The sequence below is a fragment of the Heteronotia binoei genome, chromosome 5 (genome assembly GCF_032191835.1).
Source record: "Heteronotia binoei isolate CCM8104 ecotype False Entrance Well chromosome 5, APGP_CSIRO_Hbin_v1, whole genome shotgun sequence".
Classification (NCBI taxonomy): domain Eukaryota; kingdom Metazoa; phylum Chordata; class Lepidosauria; order Squamata; family Gekkonidae; genus Heteronotia; species Heteronotia binoei.
Genome location: NC_083227.1, coordinates 93,811,474 through 93,832,918, shown reverse-complemented (window position 1 = coordinate 93,832,918; position 21,445 = coordinate 93,811,474). Strand labels below are relative to the sequence as shown.

Here is a 21,445-nt window from a genome sequence, read left to right as displayed (position 1 = left end):
ACAATCCGGGCAGCCCTGCTTTTTCCTGACGAGATGGAGGGGAGGGGACATCAAGGGGTCTCCGAAGGCTTGGCATCAGGGTGTAATTAACCATGATTGATGGGCCACTGCCTCCGGGTTTCAGGTTAGATAAACAATTCATGCAGTTGGTCAGTTTCACAGTAACTTTTTTTTAAGTCCCTCCTCCTCCTGGTTTCCAAAAAACCCCAACCCCTTTTACAAGGCAGCAGCTGCACCAGCGGCAGCAGCAGCCGCCACAGCAGCACGCGCCTTTTGTGTATACGGGGTAAGTTTTTTTATAAAGAGGAGCTAGAGCGATCAGACAGTAGAATGCGGGGGGGGGGGGGTAGCGGACTGACGGACGCGCGGTCTGTGTAATTGACGAGATAGATCGAAGAAGCGCGCCTGGGGTGTGCGTGTGGGGTCAATATGGAGGGACTGGGAGACAGAACCTTCAGCATATATCCGACTTGCTATGACAGGCATCAGAATAAAGATCTGTGTCGGAACCCAAAGTTATAATGGCTCCAGCTCGCCCTGGTGTTCCCCGTTCTTTCCCCCCTCTCTTTCTTCAAAGCTTAACCACAAGTCTTTTCCCATCAAGACATCGCAGGTCCTTTGGTTTGATCATGTCGATTTTCTTCTGTAGAAATCCTCATTTTGGGGGTTTTCTCCATTTGATGGAATGAATAGAATGAAGGCCTTGGGTATCTTGGAAGAGAGAAAAAAACAGTTTGTGGTCATTGTCTGTTGAGAAATGCCGCTTTCCATGTGCTAAGCTTTTAGCAAGAAGCCAATACCGAAGCCTTCCAAACTCCAGAAGTTAAGGATCTTAACCTCAAAGCATTTGGTAAAGCTAAAGTAATACAAGTGATGGAACCTGTTATATATATTTGCTGTGATCCAACCATATAAAAATTATGAGATCCAAGGATAGATTCAAGCTGCCCAGTAAAATATTCATTACTTTATGTTTGCTAGGAAATATATAGACAAAAAAGGAAATAACAATCGCATGAAAATAGATAAATATTTGGAAATCTGGTGATAATGCAGAGCTTTAGAAGACTTGATAAATGCAGAAGGGCAGTTCTTTGTTCTTGATGTGGTTTCCATTATAGTGCTTTAATGAGGGGAAAAGGTAGAAGTCAGATCTACACTGATCTTCATGAATCATATGATTTTTACATTGAAATGAAATAAAACCACTCTTATTCTGTAGATCCTGTCTTAGACTATAGGCAGGACCACAAAAATCATGCCTTAATGGATTCATGGCACCTCACCAGTGCAAAAACAGGGTTCCAAGGCACGGATCCTCATGTATTCATATGATTTTTATGGTGAAATGCAATGAAACCACCATCATGATGTAGATCCTTTCTTAGACTATAGGTAGCACCAAAAAAATCATGCTTCCACAAATTTGTGGCACCACAACAGTGGAAAAACATGTTTCCAAACCAAGGATCCTCATGGATCCCCATGATTTCTTATATCGGGTCCATGGGCAGAGTTTGCACCACATGATTTCTTATATCGGGTCCATGGGCAGAGTTTGCACCACAGAAATCGTGGGTCCACGGCTTCGTGACAAAACCATGGGCCAAAAACCTGGTTTTGAACCATGGATCCTCATGGATCCCCATGACTTTTGCTTTGGATCCCAGCAAGCTCACCATCAGTTCTTATATCCTGTCCTTGGGCAGAGTTTGCACCACAGAAATCGTGGATCTCTGTCTTCGTGGCAGCACCATAGACCAAAAACCTGGTTTTGAACCATGGATCCTCATGATTTTTTCTTTGGATCCCCCCAAGCTCACCATCCTATCACATATCATTTCCATGGGCAGAATTTGCACCACAGAAATCATGGATCCATAAACTTGGTTTTGAACAATGGTTCCTCTTGGATTCTCATGATTTTTGCTTTGTAACCCCCCAAGCCCATCAGACAATCACATATCATGTCCATGGGTAGAGTTTGCACCTCAGAAATCATGGATCCACAGTCTCGTGGCAGCACCATGGACCAAAAACCTGGTTTTGAACCACGGATCCTCATGGATCCCCATGATTTTTGCTTTGAGCTACCCCAAGCTCACCAGCAATTCTTATATCATGTTCATGGGCAGAGTTTGCACCACAGAAATCATGGATCCATGGCTTCATGCCAGCACTCTAGAGCAAAAACTTGGTTTTGAACCAGGAATCCTCATGGATCCACATGATTTTTGTTTTGGATCCCCCCAAGATCACCATTCAATCACATATCATGTCCATGGGTAGAGTTTGCACCACAGAAATCATGGCTCCACGGCTTTGTGGCAGCACCATGAACCAAAAACTTGGTTTTGAACCACGGATCCTCTTGGATCCTCATGAGTTTTGCTTTGGATCAAGCCAAAATCACATTCGAAGCACATATAATGTCCATGGGCAGAGCTCACACCACAGAAATCATGAATCCATGTGGCAAAAACACGGAGCAAAACCAAGGTTCTGAACCATGGATCCTCATGATATTTGCTTTGGGTCACCCCAACATCACCATCAAATTACACATCCGGTTTATGGGTGGATTTTGCACACAGAGGTCATGGATCCATGCTTCATGGCAGCACCATGGAGCAAAAAAGTGGTTTCAGACCATGGAACCTAATGATTTTTGCTTTCGGCCACCAGACAGCTTGCACCACGAAAATCATGGGTGCATGGTTTTGTGGCAACATCAGGAAGCCAAAACATGGTTTTGAAGCATGTTTTCTCACAGTTCCTCATGATTTTTGCTTTGCATCATCCCATGCTCACCATCCAATCACATATCATGTCCATGGACTGAGCTTGCACTCCAGAAATCATGTTCCCACACATTTGTGGCAACATCATGGAGCCAAAATATGGTTTTGAAACATGGATCCCCATGGATCCTCTGTGGTTTTACTTGGAGTCACCACATCACCACCATCAAATCACGTATCATGTCCATGGCACAACTTGCGCCACAGAAATCATACATCCACACTTTATTTGAGAAGCCATGCTGTAAAAACATGTTTTACCATGGATCCTCATTGATCTTTGGGGGTTTTGCATTGAATGACCCCAATACCACTATCATATCACATATCATGCCCATGGTCATGGTTTACATCAGAAATGTCTTGGATCCATGAGTTCATGATGACACCATTCTGCCAAAAGATGGTACTGAAGCACAGATTCTCTTGAATCCTCAGAGTCTTTGCATTCAGTCACCCAAACATGCCATAAAACACACCATGAGATATGATGTCCATGGACATAGCTTGCTCCATGGCTTTGTGACCACACCATGGAGCAAATGCATTGTTCCAGACCATGAATCCTTATGGATCTTTATGATGTTTGCATTGGTTCAGAAGAAGTACACCATTAAATCACATAGTGGGCCCCCAAATTGTATTTTAATTCTGTACAGGAGATAGTGAATTAATTAATTGAATACCAATTGATTACATTATGGCTTTGGATTGATTGATTGGGTTATCTTTATATTATTCTTTCATTAATCAAATTGGGCTATTAGAATCATAGAGTTGGAAGGGACCTCCAGGGTCAACTAGTCCAACCCCCTGCACAATGCAGGAAACTCACAAAACAATTCCACACCATCTTCCATATGACAACCCTTTAAGTACTTGGTGATTATATTGCCTCTCAGCTGTTTCCTCTCCAGGCTAAACATGCCCAGCTCCGTCAACCTTTGTTCATAGGACTTGGTCTCCAGACCCTCACCATCTTCGTCACCGTCCTCTTGACCCGTTCCAGCTTGTCTATATCCTTCTTAAAATGTGGGGCCCAAAACTGAACACAATACTCCAGGTGAGGTCATATCAGAGCAGAGTAAAGCGATACCATCACATCACATGATCTGGACACTATACTTTTGTTGGTACAGCCCAAAATTGCATTTGCCTTTTTAGCCACAGCATCACACTGTTGACTCATGTTTGGCGTATGGCTCGCTAAGACCCCAGATCCTTTTCGCACATAACTACTGCTAAGACTAGTCTCCCCCATCCTATAACCATGCATTGGATTTTTCCTACCTAAATGCAGAACTTTACATTTATCCCTGTTAAAATTCATTTTATTGGTTCTAGCCCAGTTTTCCAGCCTGTCAAGGTCATCCTGTATCCTGCTTCTGTCTTCTACTGTATTTGCAACCCCTCCCAATCTAGTATCATCTGCCAATTTAATAAGCATTCCACAGCAGATGGGGTATTTGATGCTGCATCTCCCAGATTGTAGTCAGACACTCACCATTATCATATGTCTCACTGGCTTTGAGACCCTTGTTGGGGAAATTGTGGAATGAGAATATATATATATATATATATATATATATATATATATATATATATATATATATATATATATATATATATATATATATATATCTTCACACACACACATACATACATATATATTCACGGTCATGTTGGAGGTAGGATATATACTTTTCATTTTTTTAAACAGCAACTTTCCTATGAAGAGAGCTTGACTTTTATTAATATCCTTTGTTGATATAATACCATTACTGTTGGTGCTTTGCAGAGTATACAAAGTTTCCTGCCCCGAAGATCTGAGACAAAGAAGACAATTAAAGGGAGGTGGAAGTGAGGATAAACAGGGGAAGAATGTTTTCATCCCCATCCTGTGTATTTAGGCTTTGTTGTTCCTGGCGGGTAGGAACTAAGGGATTGTGTCAATGGCTTCGTTTCTATGGGCAATGCCTAATAAAATGTCTTAATCCAAAGACAAGGCTCAGCAGCAGCACCACGGTCATGTTGGAGGTTTCAGTACCTTCCCATTAGACATGCTTGAACAACCAACAATATCCTTGTTGTAAACCAGGAGTTGATGGTTGAACAAGCTGTTCAAATATATCCAATCAAATCTGAATACTTGATTTGGATGATTATGACTATTTCCTCACCTGATTACACTTTTTCACTGTTGCCCCTCTACCCTTGTCTCCCTTTTATACTGTTCTCACCCCTGATTATTACAAGAACACATAATAAAATGGGGTAGAACTTTTTATGTTTACTACATACTATCTTTATAGATCTTGTTTGGGTTGGATCCTGTGCAGCATTTCTGTAGGGAGCAAAGACTTCAGACCTCTCCTCCATCAGGATTTTGGTGACCATTTTGGGTTGCTGCAGAAGGGAGGAGCCAAGGAATCATACTCCACAGGCAGAAGCCCTTGCACCCACGGAAGCTTCCTGCTGGATCCAACTCAGCATCTGTTCATGCACCCAACAAAAGATGTGATCAGTTCCTGTACTCTCTTCCCATATGGATGCCACTGATATAGCACAGATGGAAAAAGCAGACAATGCAATCTGGCTTATGTCAGGTTTTTGAAGGATGCATTCAAATGTGTAGATGCAAAGAGGGGAGAAATAGCAAGTGATTCTGTTTTATCCAAGTTGATTTGATGACCTGAACATGAGTTGATTTAGTTTGTGGACTGGCCAAAAGCAGTTTTCAGCTGCACTGATCAAGTGGCTACAATGCAGGGAACATTGACGTAAGCTGATTGGGTACCCACCTTGTGTCTGAATTTTGAACCAGGTATGTTCACCTGGCAAGGATATCCATGATGAAGTTCTTAGCATGCCCACCCACCTTGCTTGTCCTAAATAAAGTCTGTAAAATAAACAAAGGTGCAAATTTCATATTATATGTATAGGTGCAAGATTCTGATTTTTTTTTTTAAAAAAAATAATAATACAGTGCACAATTCTAGCTATAGACACCATGGACGAACAATAGCCCAACCATAAATTATAGTGCGACCATCAGCCAAGGTGGCAGATTGTGCAGAAGATCTGGGCAGGAAGCATGCACAGATCCATGTCTTTAGCAGAGCAATATTAAATAAATAAACTGTTACAAAAGGCTTCTGGTCCATCAAACCCAGTATTGTCTAATTCCCCCTATTGTTCCTTAGCATACATGATGGCAGCAGAAATGCCAGGGCTTAAACCTGGAACCTCCTCAATGCAAAGCATGGCCACTAAGCCACGGCCATGAGGTGGGTAAGGTGATACTGTATGCCCATGTGATCACTGTAGGATATATACAGCTGTAAAATCACATCCACTACACTAGCAGTTGGGAGTATTTCAGTGGCAAATGTGGCATTGCTGTTTCTTCTGAAAAAACATGCTGATTCTAGGGGGGAAGAATAGTACAAGATACTGAGAGAAACTAGCCAACCACACTGAGAGACTGAGCTGCAAATCAGATTTGGACCTTGTCTCTGCTGTGATCTCACTAGGTGGTCTTTTGCAAACCTCTTCTTTTCTGTCCAGCTGCAATTTGCATAATGGGGGTAATAAAAGTGACCTCTATTATAGGCTTGCTGAAAAGGCTGCTAGCAGATAATATAAGCAAAGTGCTTTGAACCTTTGAAAGTACTATACAGAAGCTAAATATTACTGTTATAAAAGAGCAGACCATCACATGGTCAAAAAGAAGGTTTATACTTTCTCACTCTGATAATCTTCCACTCCTTATCTCTCCCTCATTGTCACAAAAGTATTCCTCTAACCAGAATCCTTTCCATAGCTGTATCTGCGACAAGAAGGAACACATGCACATAGAGTCATCTGCAACAAGCACTTTTGATCTTAGCAGTGTCCCCTTGTTCTACTGGCCTTCCTCTCAGGGCCAATCACATTTGTTTTTCACACACACGTGTGTGTGTGTGTGTGTGTGTGTGTGCATGCATGAGCAAAAGCTTTACATTTCTAGCCAGTGTATTCAGGACAGGGGCTATGATTCAGTAGCAGAACATCTGCATGAAGAAAGTTCCAGGTTCAGCACCTCAGTTTAAAATTATCTGGTAGTTTATTTGTCCCCCCACCCCACCCTTCAAGTTACAGCTGTCTTGTAGTGAGCCCCCACATTAGGGTTTACAAGGCAAGTGTTAGTCTTCAGAGGTAATTTGCCATTGCCTTCCTCCACAAAGCAACCCCTCTCTTCCTTGGCCATCGAAGGAACTAACTGTGGTCAATGTTCCCTCTAAGATGAAAAGTCTTGTGAACAAAAATTCTGCTTTGTGACCTATTGGCATTAAAGTTGTGAGCTGCTGCATAAATTAGTGTGCTCTGGGGTCATCCTTCCTGAGCTAAGACAAAAATGTGTGAGCTGGAGGCTAAAAATCTGTGAGCTAGCTCATGCTAACTCAGCTTAGAGGGAACACTGACTGTGGTCAAACCTGCTTAGCTTTTCAGCTCTAGTGAACGTGGACTTACCTGGTCTGTTCAGGTTGGTGGCAGGTGATGTGAAAGACTCCTGCATGAGATGCTGGATCTGACTCAGTATAAGACAGCTTCTTGTGCGTTTTCATCTTACGGTTAACTGCTCCTACATTTAAGGTTTCGACTTAGGTCTTAGCTGCATAACTTCAGACTGCATATGGGGCAACAGATTACTGAATGCTCCCTCCTCCCCCAACAAAATCCTTCTACATAGAAAACTGGGTGCCAGGGAGAATAAGGCGGCAGTTCTTTCCTGGGAATAATAAATCCATTGAATAAAATGGGAGTTCTGAACAGACCTGTTTAGGATTGCTCTCTGCTAGTCTACAACTTTACTTGGTAATATTGGCTTTCCTGTATGAAATTACATTTTTTGTGTGGCTAAGCTTCCCATCATATGTGTCTCTTTCAACAAGCTGAAGTGGTATTTGTTTATTTAGAGAAGTTATATCTCATATTACACTGCAGTCCTCAAAGAAATGGGTTGTGGGAATGCCCCAGTAAGGGGCATTCTTTAAAATAATTGCATTTGGTATTCCCACTGAAGCGTCTGCACTCCTGGACTTTGCTTTGCTGGACAGTTCCCTGGTAAAGAAAGGAAGGATGCTTTTGTGTTATGTGGATGATGATAATGTTGGGGAACATGATTCTTTAGGAACTTTTAAGTGACCTAGCAAACTGAATTGATTGTAATCTCCTTTATACCATTAGGGGACTATTGCTAGGTCATATATGTGATCAAAATATTCAATTGTGTTGTTACTGTTTGTCTGTTGGACAGCAAAAGATAACTGCACCAGATGGTATGCCATCAATTTAGTTATTAATGATTTAGTCATAAAATGAATCTCCAACATTACTTCCAATGCAGAAGATGCTGCAAACTTAAACGTGTAGTGTACTCAAACTCCTCCAACAATCCACTGTGCATTCCAGTGCAGTAGTCCTGTGGTTAGAGATAGCTGCAGAAATGAACATGCATACCTCTGTGAGGAGAAGAAATCAGGTCAGGATATGAACAGATCTATTTTTCAAACCATAAGCAGATTTTCAGCTGTCTTTGTAGAGTTGCAGCCATTCTTCCTTCTTCTATATTTATTAGTGCAAAAGATTCTAGGCTTGGACCTTTTATAGTGCTACTCCAGCTGTTGTTCCCTCACCCCAAAATAAAGATGCAGGGATCATCAAATGGTTTAAATTAGGATTTATTAATTCACAGCTGAATTGTGCAACTGTTAAACTGTTAAAAAGTTAGAGCCCCATGGCGCAGAGTGGTAAAGCTGCAGTATTGCAGTCGGAGCCCTCTGCTCACGACCTGAGTTCGATGCCTGCGGAAGCTGGTTCAGGTAGCCGGCTCCAGGATGACTCAGCCTTCCATCCTTCCAAGGTTAGGTTGGTCAAATGAGTACCCAGCTTGCTGGGGGGAAAGTGTAGATGACTGGGGAAGGCAATGGCAAACCACCCCGTAAAAAGTCTGCCATGAAAACGTTGTGAAAGCAACGTCACCACAGAGTTGAAAATGATTACTGCTGCACAGGGGACTACCTTTACCTTTTTAAAACCTTTTTAAACTTCCCCAGCCTGTTAGTGCAGGTTCCTTGAAAGGTGTCTCAATGCTGGGGTTGCCAGTATGGAGAGCCAGTGTGGTATGGTGGTTCAGAGTGTCGGGCTAGTATTTGGGAGACCTGTGTTTGAATCCCCACTCATTCCATGGATGCTTGCTCAGCCTAACCTACCCCCACAGGGTTGTTGTGATAATAAAACAGGAGAGGAAAATGATGTGAGCCACTTTGGGTCCCTATTGGCGGAGAATGGCAGGGTATAAATGAATAAAATACATACATTTGTACAATCCTACCATTTCTCCAGTCTCAGCTTGGCAGAACTGCTTTTTCTTGCCTGCACAGAAATCTGCCAAGAGTTGCTGACCATCCCATATGGGTGCTGACCACCCATACTGGTCAGTATAAAGGTTCAAGTGTGGGTGCCCATTACAAAGGGAGTTCGCTTCCCAGCCTCCTGGGTCTGTTCTTCCATGAATGGCTGGTTTAGGTATGTCCACCCATTGTAAGACGCCTGAAGATGCTCACCATGCTACATTAAATTTCTAGTGCTTAACCTGCACCCTGGCCCAGATGGCTCAGGCTAGCCCAATGCCATCAAATCTAGGAAGCTAAGCAGTGTTGGCCTTTGTTAGTACTTAGATGGGAGACCACTGAGGAAGTCCAGGGTCACTACATAAGTCAGCTGTGATTGATGGCACTTTCTACCACCATATAAACTGAATGAATTTTGTCAAACTTCAGTGTTACGGCCCAACTAATCCAATTACTCAGCTCCTCCTAAACAATGTGAATCAGGAAAAAAAGGGTCCTTCTCTGAGCCAATTATCAACTGTTTGGCCCTGAAGTGAATACTTTCATAATGCTGTGTTGAAAGGTGGGCAGGGCACAAAGCTTTGTGGCAAATGGGATTGGCTAGCAATCTCCTGTATCCTTTACAATTGGCCACGGTGCTTGATTTCACCCCCTGCACCCTTCCATTTTATTTTTTTAGGCAGGGTTGCCAGGTCTGTATTGGAAAATACCTGGACACTTTGGAGGTGGATCCAGGAGATGGTGAAGTTTGGGGAGGGGCCTCAGCATAGTACAATGCCATAGAGTCCACCTTTCAAAACAGCCATTTTCTCCTGGGGAGCTGATCTCTGCCAGCTGGAAATCAGTTTCAAAAGTGGGAGATCTCCAGCCCCCATCTGGAAGCTGGCAACCCTACTTTAGAGGCGCCATGCCAAAATCATCTCTTGCTTCAAGGACAGCAGAAAATAGGTTGGAATACTTTGCCAGAGCAAGTGATGATTTCTAGCTTATAGCAAACCAGGAAATTCTGCAAAGCAGAACATGCCTTTGACCATGTTCAGGAGATGATGCCCAGCATGATCTAGTGATTTATCTAGTTGGCAGGAGAGGCTCCCTCTTGTTGTCATCTGGATGGACTAAGTTTTGATATGTAAGCCACTTTGAGCCTGGCCTTTGGAGAAAAGCAGGATAGGAATATTTTAAATAGATGGGATAAGTTTCAATTTATATCCTATGTTCATATATGTGAAGTGACACCAGAGTCCTTTGCATGTATCCGCCTCACTAATTTAGGATTTAGTTGTCAGAGATTTAATAACCTATAAAACTATCTGAAAGAATTTTGTGGGTTTTTTTGAGACACTGGGTATCTTTCTGAATCTTGGTCCAGAAGTTCATGGGATTTTTCTCATGAATTATTGCCCCTCTAATGAAATGTGCAGGAATAGTAAAAGCTGATCATTCATAACCATCTTAGTATATTTCTGTGTTGTGGAGCAGGCACAATTTTAAAATGGAGGGGAAGGGAGAGAGCCAGGGGCCAAAAATTAATCAGACACAAAAGTTTATATCCAATCTCACCATGAACGGTATCTATTACCCAAGACTTGATCTAGGAAATATGTCTCTGAAGTTAAGATTTTGCTTAGGAATCCATGATGTTTTTCAACAACTGTTAATTGGGCTGGTCTGGAACAACCAAGCTGGAAATGGTTGGTTCTTGAGAGTTTCCTATAGGTGTCTTTAATTTTCATAACCAGCCAGCTCTATTAAAAAGTATTGAAAATCGCCATGTGTGGCTCTTTTGTCTTTTGACTGAGTGAAGTTTAGATATCATGGACTGAGAAATGTATCTCAGGCCTCTACCCTGTTGTAGAATGTTGTTTTTTTCTTACATCTGGTGAGACCATCCAAGTGTCATTTCCTCCAACTTATAATTTACTTTTCTCCATAAAAAGAGGAATGTTTCATTCCAAGACTCCTCAGAAAAACAACACCTATTATTCTGGCTTCTTCTTGAAGTAATTTAAGTGAAACAAAAACAAATGGGACTCACTTTATTATAGTACTGTTTTAGTGCCTCAAACAAACAAAAATATGTACGTAAGAGATGCAGAAGAGAGACTGAGTTTAATAAACTAAATGGGAACACAAAGGAAGAATATATTGCTTTCAAAATTAGATAGAATGCTCTTAAAAACAGACAGATCCTAAAACACAGTGAGCTGAACTTGTTGTCTCACTGATGTATTTCCAGTATTTTAATATGCATTTTCATATGAAAGGTCAATTAATGTCCAAAGAGTGTACCATATGCACTATGAGGATGCAGAAGTTCCCGTGTCATCAAACTATTAATGCCAAAGTGGCTTTTTCTTGACAAAAAATGGAGGCAGAAAAAAATGGTTGTCTGACTACATGCACTGGACTCCTTGCATGGCCCTAAGGTGTGTTTTTTTTTTTAAATGTGGCCAAATGTGGCTGATGCCTTTACCTGGATGGCCCAAGCTAGCCTAATCTCATCAGATCTCAGAAGCTAAACAGATTGGCCCTGGTTAGTAGCTGGATGGGAGACCACAAAAGAAGTTCAGGTTTGCTACACAGAGGAAGGCAATATCAAACCACCTCTTTCTGTCTTTTGCCTTTCAAAAACCTATGGAGTTGCCATAAATTGGCTGTGATTTGACAGCACTTTACACACACACATATATGATTCCAAAGTACGTTCTTCCTTGGTTTCTCTGGTTTGCCTGACAGTGAGAATATTTTCTGCAAGTTAATTTCTCTTTTTCATGAGATGGTTGGCTAGTAAATGAATTTGTTTGATTTGCATCAGTTTATCTTAGAGACTTCATTTTGTAAACTGTCAACTACAAAATAGTTGATCAGCCTTTTCTTAACTTACTTTTGCAGAGGGTGTGGTGGGAGTCAAATCTGTTTAGTTGCATTTATCTTTTGGCTCCTTGTGTTACATGCTTTGTGTGTTCTCTAAGATGAAGCTGTTCCAATTTGGGGTCATTTTCTGTTTCAGAGGGTTTGAGCATTTCTTTTCTGACCTACTTGCTAATGAACTCTGTTCTTGGACTGAGCCCAAATGCACTTGGGGAAAAAAAAAAGTAAACAGCTGATTCCATGCTGTTAGTGATGAAATGTGACAAAAATCTATTCCTATCAGAAATAATTGTTGTGATGCATTAAAAGAATCTGATTTGACTCCAAAATTTAATTTAAAAATGAATGAGGCTAACGGAAGGTGTGCTGGTAGTTTAGAGCAGTGGTCCCCAACCTTTTTGGCACCAGGGACAGGTTTAATGGAAGACAGTTTTTTCATGGACCGGTGGAGGGGATAGTTTTGAGATGATACAATTGTGCACTATATTTCTATTATTACATTGTAATACATAATGAAATAATTATACAACTCATGGCCCGGTTGCAAACAGGCCGTGGACTGGTACTGGTCCATGGCCCAGAGGTTGGGGACCCCTGGTTTAGAGGCATGCACTGAATTGTAAGCTTAACCAATCATTTATATCTGCGTGATTGACTGAGAAGCCAACAAAGAGTCACAACATTTACAAAGATAAAGTAAGACATTCTGTTAGTAAACCCTTTAGTGTTCATTTGGTGCAGGATGAATTCTAGAGGTCAACCATTCAACCAACCGATTACCAGTAGTGGTTCTACTAAGGTGAAAGAAAGAAAGAAAGAAAGAAAGAAAGAAAGAAAGAAAGAAAGAAAGAAAGAAAGAAAGAAAGAAAGAAAGAAAGAAAGAGGGATGTTGCAATTTTTTTGCTGAGAAGGAAATCATCTGATAGTGGAAGGGTGCCTTAAAGAATTATGACAAAGTACAGCACTGCAGAATTGTGTAGGATGAAGTATGGTCACTTTTGAGCTATCTTGCAGTCTATGAAGCTCCAGACAACTCTCAAGGTGATTCACCTTGAATATGCAAACACCATTTAATTGTCTCTGCTCTTCTTGCTCAGAATAGTCATAAATGTGGAATTGTTTCCCACAAGGAGGCAACAGAGTTGCAGTTGTTGTTTTTATTATTATGAACTGTGAGCCTCCCTGAGCCTGCTTTGGTGGGGAGGGCAGGATATAAATCCAATAAATGAACTAACAAATATCTGTCCAGTTTCTTTTGAAGCTCTATTTAAGCTTTTATTTGGACCCAACTCCTTTTCCACTTAGTGTTTATATAGTGCTGCACTTTTTACCTTATTTGGCTTCAACCCTGGGTTATAGCTGGAGATAACTATTCTGAGTTGTCTTTGGACATCTTGGAATAGACAGAGGACAACAAAATTGAGTAAATTGCAGGTTACAACTTTAATTAAAAGTCTAAACGGCAGTTAATAGCTTCCCATCCTTCAATGTGGGCAACCACAGAGAACTCTTAAGTTTTTCAAGGAATCATAGAGTTGGAAGGGACCTCCAAGGCCATATAGTCCAACCCTCTGCACAATGCAGGAAACTCACAAATACCTCCTCCTAAATTCACAGGATCTTCATTGCTGTCAGACGGCCATCTAGCCTCTGTTTAAAAACCTTCAAGGAAGGAGAGCCCACCACCTCCTGAGGAAGCCTGTTCCACTGAGGAATTGGTCTGTCAGGAAGTTCTTCCTAATGGTGAGCTGGAAACTCTTTTGATTTAATTTCAACCCATTGGTTCTGGTCCTACCTTCTGGGGCCACAGAAAACAATTCCACACCATCCTCTATATTATAGCCCTTCAAGTACTTGAAGATGGTGATCATATCACCTCTCAGCCGCCTTCTCTCCAGGCTAAACATCCCCAGCTCCTTCAACCTTTCCTCATAGGACTTGATCTCCAGATCCCTCATCATCTTCGTCACCCTCCTCCGGACCTATTCCAGCTTGTCTATATCCTTCTTAAAATGTGGTGCCCAAAACTGAACACAATACTCCAGGTGAGGTCTTATCAGAGCAGAGTAAAGCGATACCATCACATCACGTGATCTGGACCCTACACTTCTGTTGATACAGCCCAAAACTGCATTTGCCTTTTTAGCCACTGCATCACACTGTTGACTCATGTTCAGCGTATGATCCACTAAGACCCCAAGATCTTTTTCGCACATACTACTGCTAAGACAAGTCTCCCCCATCCTATAACCATGCCTTGGATTTTTCCTACCTTAATGCAGAACTTTACATTTATCCCTGTTAAAATTCATTTTACTGATTTTAGCCCAGTTTTCTAGCCTGTCAAGGTCATCCTGTATCCTGTTTCTGTCTTCTTCTGTGTTTGTAATCCCTCCCAATTTAGTATCATCTGCAAATGTAATAAGCATTCCCTCTATTCCTTCATCCAAATCATTGATAAAGATGTTGAACAAAACAGGTCCCAGGACACATCCTTGAGGCACTCCATTTGTCACTCCTCTCCAAGAGAATGAGGAACCATTCACAAGCACTCTTTGGGTGCGATCTGTCAACCAGTTACAGATCCACCTAATGGTAACAGGATCCAAACCACATTTTACCAACTGGTCAACAAGGATAGTATTTGGAACTTTATCAAAAGTCTTACTGAAATCAAGATAAACAATGTCTACAGCATTCCCCTGATCCAGCATTCCCCTGATACATTCTCAAAAAAAGAGATCAGGTTAGTCTGACATGACTTGTTCTTGAGAAACCCTGCTGGCTCTTAGTAATCACATCCATTCTTTCTAAATGTTCCAGAACCGACTGTTTGATGATATGTTCTAAAACTTTTCCAGATATAGACGTCAAGCTGATGGGTCGGTAGTTACCTGGATCCTATTTTTTCCCCTTCTTGAAGATGGGGACAACACTCGTCTGCCTCCAATCTTCCGGCACCTCTCCTGTTCTCCAAGAATTCTCAAAAATAATAGCCAGAGGCTCAGAAATTACATCCGCAAGCTCTTTTGGAACCCTTGGATGCAATTCATCTGTCCCTGAGGACTTAGTTTCATTTAAAGAAACTAGGTGTTTATGTACTACCCCTATGCAAGGGGTGGCCAACAGTGGCTGGGGTTGATGGGAGTTGTAGGCAAAAAACATCTGGAGAGCTACCTTTGGCCACCCTTGCTCTATGCTGATCTTAGGTTGGAACTTCATACCCTCCTTATATGTTCTGTTTTTGCCATTTTGAGCACAGTTTCCCTCAGAAGAGAAGACTGAGGAAAAGTAGGAATTGAGCTGTTCTGCCCTCTCTTCATTAACTGTTACAATTTCACTTTCTTGCCCTCGCAATGGGTCTACCATGTCCTTGCTCTTTTTCTTACTCTGAACATACGAAAAGAACCCTTTTTTGTTGTTTTTAGCATCTTTGGCCAGCCTAAGCTCATACTGAGCTTTAGCTTTCCTAACTTTTTCTCTACAAGCACTGGTGATTTGTTTATATTCATCCTTGGTTATAAGGCCCTTCTTCCAATTCCTAAAGGAGTCTTTTTTATTTCTCAAGTCTTTAGAGAGCTGTTTATGGAGCCACTTCGGCTTCTTTAGGCTTTTTCAATTTTTTCTTCTCATAGGAATCGTCTGTGATTGTGCTTTCAGTATTTTGCTTTTAAGAAACTCCCACCCCTCCTGAACTTCCTTCTTCCTAGGTATTTCTGACCATGGGATTTTACCTAGCATCTCTCGGCTTGGCTTCGCGAACGAAGATTTAAGAAGGGTGCAATAGTCCACGTCTGCTGCAGGCTCGCTGGTGGCTGACAAGACCAATGCGGGACAGGCAGATCCGGCCACAGTGGCTGCAGGGAAAAGTCTGATTTGGGGTTGGTGCTGTAGCAGTGCGATTCTTCCTCAATCTCCTTTTGTCCTCAAGACCAGCTATGCGTGTGTTCTCAAAGGAAGAGACAGCCTGGTGGATGGTGTGCCTCCATGCTTTGCGATCTGAGGCTAGGTCAGACCACTGGTGATGGTTGATGTGACAGGTGCTAAGGGATTTCTTCAAGGAGTCCTTGTACCTCTTCTTTGGTGCCCCTCTATTTCGATGGCCGGTGGAGAGTTCGCCATACAGGGCAATCTTGGGAAGGCGGTGGTTTTCCATCCTAGAAATATGCCCTGCCCAGCGCAGCTGCGTCTTCAACAGCAGTGCCTCGATGCTGGTAACCTCTGCCCGCTTGAGGACTTCAGTGTTGGTCACAAAGTCACTCCAGTGGATGTTGAGGATGGTGCGAAGGCAGCGCTGATGAAAGCGCTCAAGGAGTTGCAGGTGATGACGGTATAAAACCCACGATTCGGAGCCATAGATGAGGGTTGTCATCACAACCGCTTTGTAAACATTGATCTTTGTGCCTTTTTTCAGATGCTTGTTGCTCCACACACTTTTGTGCAGTCGGCCAAATGCACGGTTTGCCTTTGCCAGCCTGTTGTCAATCTCCTTGTCGATCTTGGCATCTGAGGAGATGATGCACCCCAGGTAGCTGAACTGCTGGACTGTCTTCAGAACTGATTCACCCACAGTGATGCAGGGAGGGTGATAATCTTCCTGGGGTGCAGGCTGGTGGAGAACTTCTGTCTTCTTCAGACTAACTTCTAGGCCGAATAGCTTGGCAGCCTCTGCAAAGCAGGACGTCATATGCTGCAGAGCTGATACCGAGTGGGAGACGAGTGCAGCATCGTCAGCAAACAGTAGCTCTCGGATGAGTTTTTCCATTGTCTTGGAGTGTGCCTTTAGTCGCCTCAGGTTGAACAGGCTGCCATCGGTGCGATAGCGGATGTAGACACCATCGTCCTCATCTAGATCTACTGCGGCTCTTTGAAGCATCATGCTAAAGAAGATCGTAAAGAGAGTTGGCGCGAGAACGCAGCCTTGCTTTACACCTGTGCCTATTGGGAAGGGCTCCGAGAGGTCGTTGCAGTGTCTGACTTGGCCTCGCTGGTCTTCGTGTAGCTGGATGATCATGCTGAGGAACCTTGGGGGACATCCTAAACGTTCCAAGATTTGCCACAGGCCTTTCCTGCTAACGGTATCGAAAGCTTTGGTAAGGTCGACAAAAGTCACATACAGACCCTTGTTCTGTTCCCTGCATTTCTCTTGGAGCTGCCTGAGAACAAATACCATGTCGGTGGTGCTCCTGTTAGCTCTGAAGCCGCACTGGCTCTTTGGGAGGAGTTCTTCTGCAATGGTGGGCACCAGTCTGTTCAGGAGTATTCTGGCAAGGATTTTGCCTGCGATGGAGAGCAGGGTTATCCCCCGGTAGTTGGAGCAGTCTGACTTTTCCCCTTTGTTCTTGTATAGGGTGATGATGATTGCATCGCGAAAGTCCTGTGGTAATTTGCCTTGTTCCCAGCAGGTGACAAGTACTTTGTGAAGTGAGCTATGTAGTACTGTGCCCCCATGCTTCCAGATCTCTGGTGGAATTCCATCAACTCCTGCTGCCTTGCCACTTTTCAGTTGCTTGATGGCTTTAACAGTCTCTTCTAGGGTGGGGATCTCATCCAACTCTGTTTTCACCGGTTGAAGTGGGGTGAGGTGGATTGCTGAATCTTGAACTACGCGGTTGGCACTGAAGAGAACCTGAAAATACTCCGACCACCGGTTCAGTATGGATGCCTTGTCTGTGAGGAGCACTTGGCCGTCTGCACTATGCAAGGGACTCTGAGCCTGATATGATGGACCATATACTGCCTTCAGGGCTTCGTAGAACCCTCTTAAATCACCAGTGTCTGCACACAGCTGGGTTCTCTCTGCAAGCTTGGTCCACCACTCGTTCTGAATGTCTCGAAGCTTGCGCTGGAGGTTGCTACATGCAGCGCGAAAGGTTGCTTTTTTCCCAGGACAGGAGGGCTGAGCAAGATGTGCTTGGTAGGCAGATCTCTTTTTTGCCAGTAATTCTTGGATCTCTTGATTGTTCTCATCAAACCAGTCCTTGTTCTTCCTTGTGGAGAACCCGAGGACTTGTTCAGAGATCTGCAGGACGGTAGTTTTTAGGTGTTCCCAGAGTGCTTCTGGAGAAGGGTCTGTGGGGCAACTGAGGTCCTCAATTCTTGACTGGAGTTTTGCCTGGAAGGCAGCTTTAACTTCGGCTGACTGAAGGCTGCCAACCTGAAACTTCCTCCAAGGGATACCTCCTCTCCTGGGTGTGGGTTTAAAGTGAAGACGGAGATTGCAGCGTACAAGACGATGATCCGTATGACATTCTGCGCTGGGCATTACTCGGGTGTGTAAGACATCTCGAAGGTCTCTCTGGCGCACCAGAATGTAGTCGATAAGGTGCCAATGCTTGGACCGTGGGTGCATCCAGGTTGTCTTCAGACTGTTCTTCTGCTGGAAGATAGTGTTGGTGATGGTGAGCTGGTGCTCCATGCAGAATTCTAGCAGGAGGCGCCCGTTGTCATTGCAGTTGCCAATGCCGTGTTTGCCAAGTACTCCTTTCCAGGCTTCCGAGTCCTTACCTACTCTGGCATTGAAGTCGCCAAGGATGATCACCTTGTCCTCTGTAGGGGTCTTCCGTACGAGGTTGCGTAGATCAGCATAGAACTTGTTCTTTTCTGCAGGATCTGCTTGAAGGGTTGGGGCATACACACTGAAGAGTGTTGCATGCTGCTTGTTTTGAAGTGGGAGGCGCATGGACATGATGCGATCTGAGTGACCTGTTGGCAGGTTTTCGAGTTTGGAGGCAATGGAGTTCCTGACCATGAAGCCAACGCCAGAAAGGCGGCTCTCAGCCTTTGACTTACCCGACCAGTAGAGGGTATAGCCAGCACCGTGTTCTTGAAGACTACCTTCCTCAGGGAAACGGACCTCACTGAGAGCTGCTATGTCGATATTCAACCTGAGAAGTTCGTGGGCAACTAGAGCAGAGCGTCGTTCAGGGCGACCACTGCCTACTGTGTCAAGCATGGTTCTGATGTTCCAACACGCAAGCTTTAGTCTTTGCACACTTTGTGAGGCAGGTGCATGCCTTTTCTTTGTTGTTATTTTTCGACCGCAAGTAAGGATGCCCGTTGACCGCGGCTAGCCAACTGGGGTGGGGGAGACGAGCTTTGTTTAGGCCACCTTTTCTAGGCCCCTCTCCGTGTGGAGCAAGCAGTGCTGTCCCTAGATAAGGCTGCTTGGTCGTTCAGGGTGCTGCCGAAAGATGCTTTCGTCTCCGGGTTAGCATCAGGCGACCAATATCCTGAACCGCCTACATGCAGGATCGGGACTGCGGCTTCCAGTGGCACCTTCCACCTGCCGTTTCGCCCCTTGCCTATCGCTGCAGGACTTGATGCGTTGTGGGTTGTGTGTGTGGATATGCCCTTCAGGCCTGCGCAGAGGAATTTTTTAGGTGAAGCGCAGTGTGCGCGGTACTGGCTCCACCCTTTCACCTGGGGGTCATCTGCCATGGCCCAGTAAGCCGGGACGCCGGCAGTGAGTCCTCCAGGTGGTAGGTGTTACATTAACGAGCTCTATCTGCCCGGGTTTGATGTTAGAGTTTTCCTTCTCTTAGGCTGACGAGGTTGGTGGGCCCAGCCTGCCCATCCGGTTATACCGCCGGACAATTCGGTCGCACCATGACGTAGCAAACTCTGTGAAAACGGGGGGGACCAGCGAGAAGGTGTTGCTACGGATGCAGTAATGCAGGAGAGGCCATTGCAGTGACCATCTGCCAGGCATAGCCAGACAATGACCACCCGGCGTTCACTACACCGGGAGAGGAGAGGCTATGTATTGCGCATGCACTTTCCCTGGGGGGGTAGGATTCCCAGAGGGAGCCCCCCCCACCCCCCCCACCTAGCATAGTTCTAAGGTTATTGACGTTTGCCTTTCTGAAGACCAGCCTATAAGTCTGACTGCGTATAGCTTTTCCCTTCCCTGAGACTGTAAATTCCAAAATCCCATGGTCACTACTGCCCAGGGTGCCCACTATTTCCAGGAACTGCTTCCCTTAGATTTACAAAAATACCTTTGCTCCAAGTTAGAATAATAGAATCATAGAGATGGAAGGAATCCCCAGATTCATCTAGTGCAGGGGTGGGGAACCTTTTTTCTGCCTAGGGACATATGGATATTTATAACATAATTCGCGGGCCATAAAAAATTATCAACTTAAAAAATAGTGCTCCATCAAGGTAGAATGATTCAGGCCAGCAAAATTAATGCAAATAATTGTTTTTCTATTTGAAGTCATGTGGGGAGAGCCTAATCTGGCACACACACACACGGCACACCACCCTAGGCAAATGCATAGGTGCAGGGCTTTTTTTTGTAGAAAAAGCTCAGCAGGAACTCAGTAACATATTAGACCACATCCCCTAATATTAGCATATTAGGTCACACACTCATTAGCATATTAGGCCACACCATCTGGGATTATCAAACACAAACTGAACGGTGACAGTAACTTTTCCAGGCCCTGTAGCAATTCTGGCCAGCCAGCCAGGCCCCAGGGAGGCTGCTGCACAGCGCAGCTGGGCCCCACGATCCTTGCTGGCCAGCCAGGCCCCAGGGAGGATGCCACATGGCTTGGTTCAATACAGCAATCCCCGAGGGCCACAACAAGTGACCTCGAGGGCTGAATACGGCCCTCAGGATGGAGGTTCCCCACCCCTGATCTAGTCCAACCTCCTGCACAACGCATGAAATTCACAAATACCTCCCCCTAAATTCACAGGATCAACATTGCTGTTAGATGGCCTTTCTTTAAAAACGTCCAAGGAAGGAGAGCCCACCACCTCCTGAGGAAGTCTGTTCCACTGAGGAACCACTCTGTCAGGAAGTCCTTCCTAATGTTGAGCCGGAAACTCTTCTGATTTAATTTTAACCCATTGGTTCTTGTCCTGCCTTCTGGGGCAACAGAAAACAATTCTGCATCATCCTCTATATGACAGCCCTTCAAGTACTTGAAGATGGTGATTGTATAAAAGAGTTATTGAAGAGATAGCCACAAGAGGCTGGTTTAGGCAATTCTCCCGCCTTCATTTTTTTGTCGGTAACTCTCCTGTGGTGAACTAGTCATTGTTACATAATTAACACTGCAGGACAATCAAATGTAACCACCCATAATACACATTTTTGAAAAAGGGAAAGGCCTAGTTCCAGCCATTGGTCAGTTCCTTTTTAGAACCCCAAAATTCCTCCTTGGCTCCATCCAGAAAGTAACTACACCTGTGCTTTAAACACTGTGGGTGGGAGGGTTTCTGCTGTCAATTTAAGAAGCCTAAAGGACCCCCCCTCCGCCCCATATTTCCCTTCCATTGGTTGGTGAAAATAAGGCAATGAATAGGATTGTCAGTTCTGGGTGGGGAAATATCTGAAGATTTTAGGGGTACAGCCAAGGGAAG

General features: G+C 44.0%; 1 protein-coding gene across 1 annotated transcript in view; it reads left to right on the top strand.

Annotated features, from left to right (window-relative positions):
- Positions 1-208: 208 nt before the first annotated feature.
- Positions 209-21,445, top strand: part of FBLN2 (fibulin 2) — a 317,538-nt gene continuing 296,301 nt past the window's right edge. The window contains exon 1 of the mRNA XM_060239829.1: positions 209-286. The gene's annotated coding sequence lies outside the window, so the exon portion shown is untranslated. The remainder of the gene's footprint in view (positions 287-21,445) is intronic.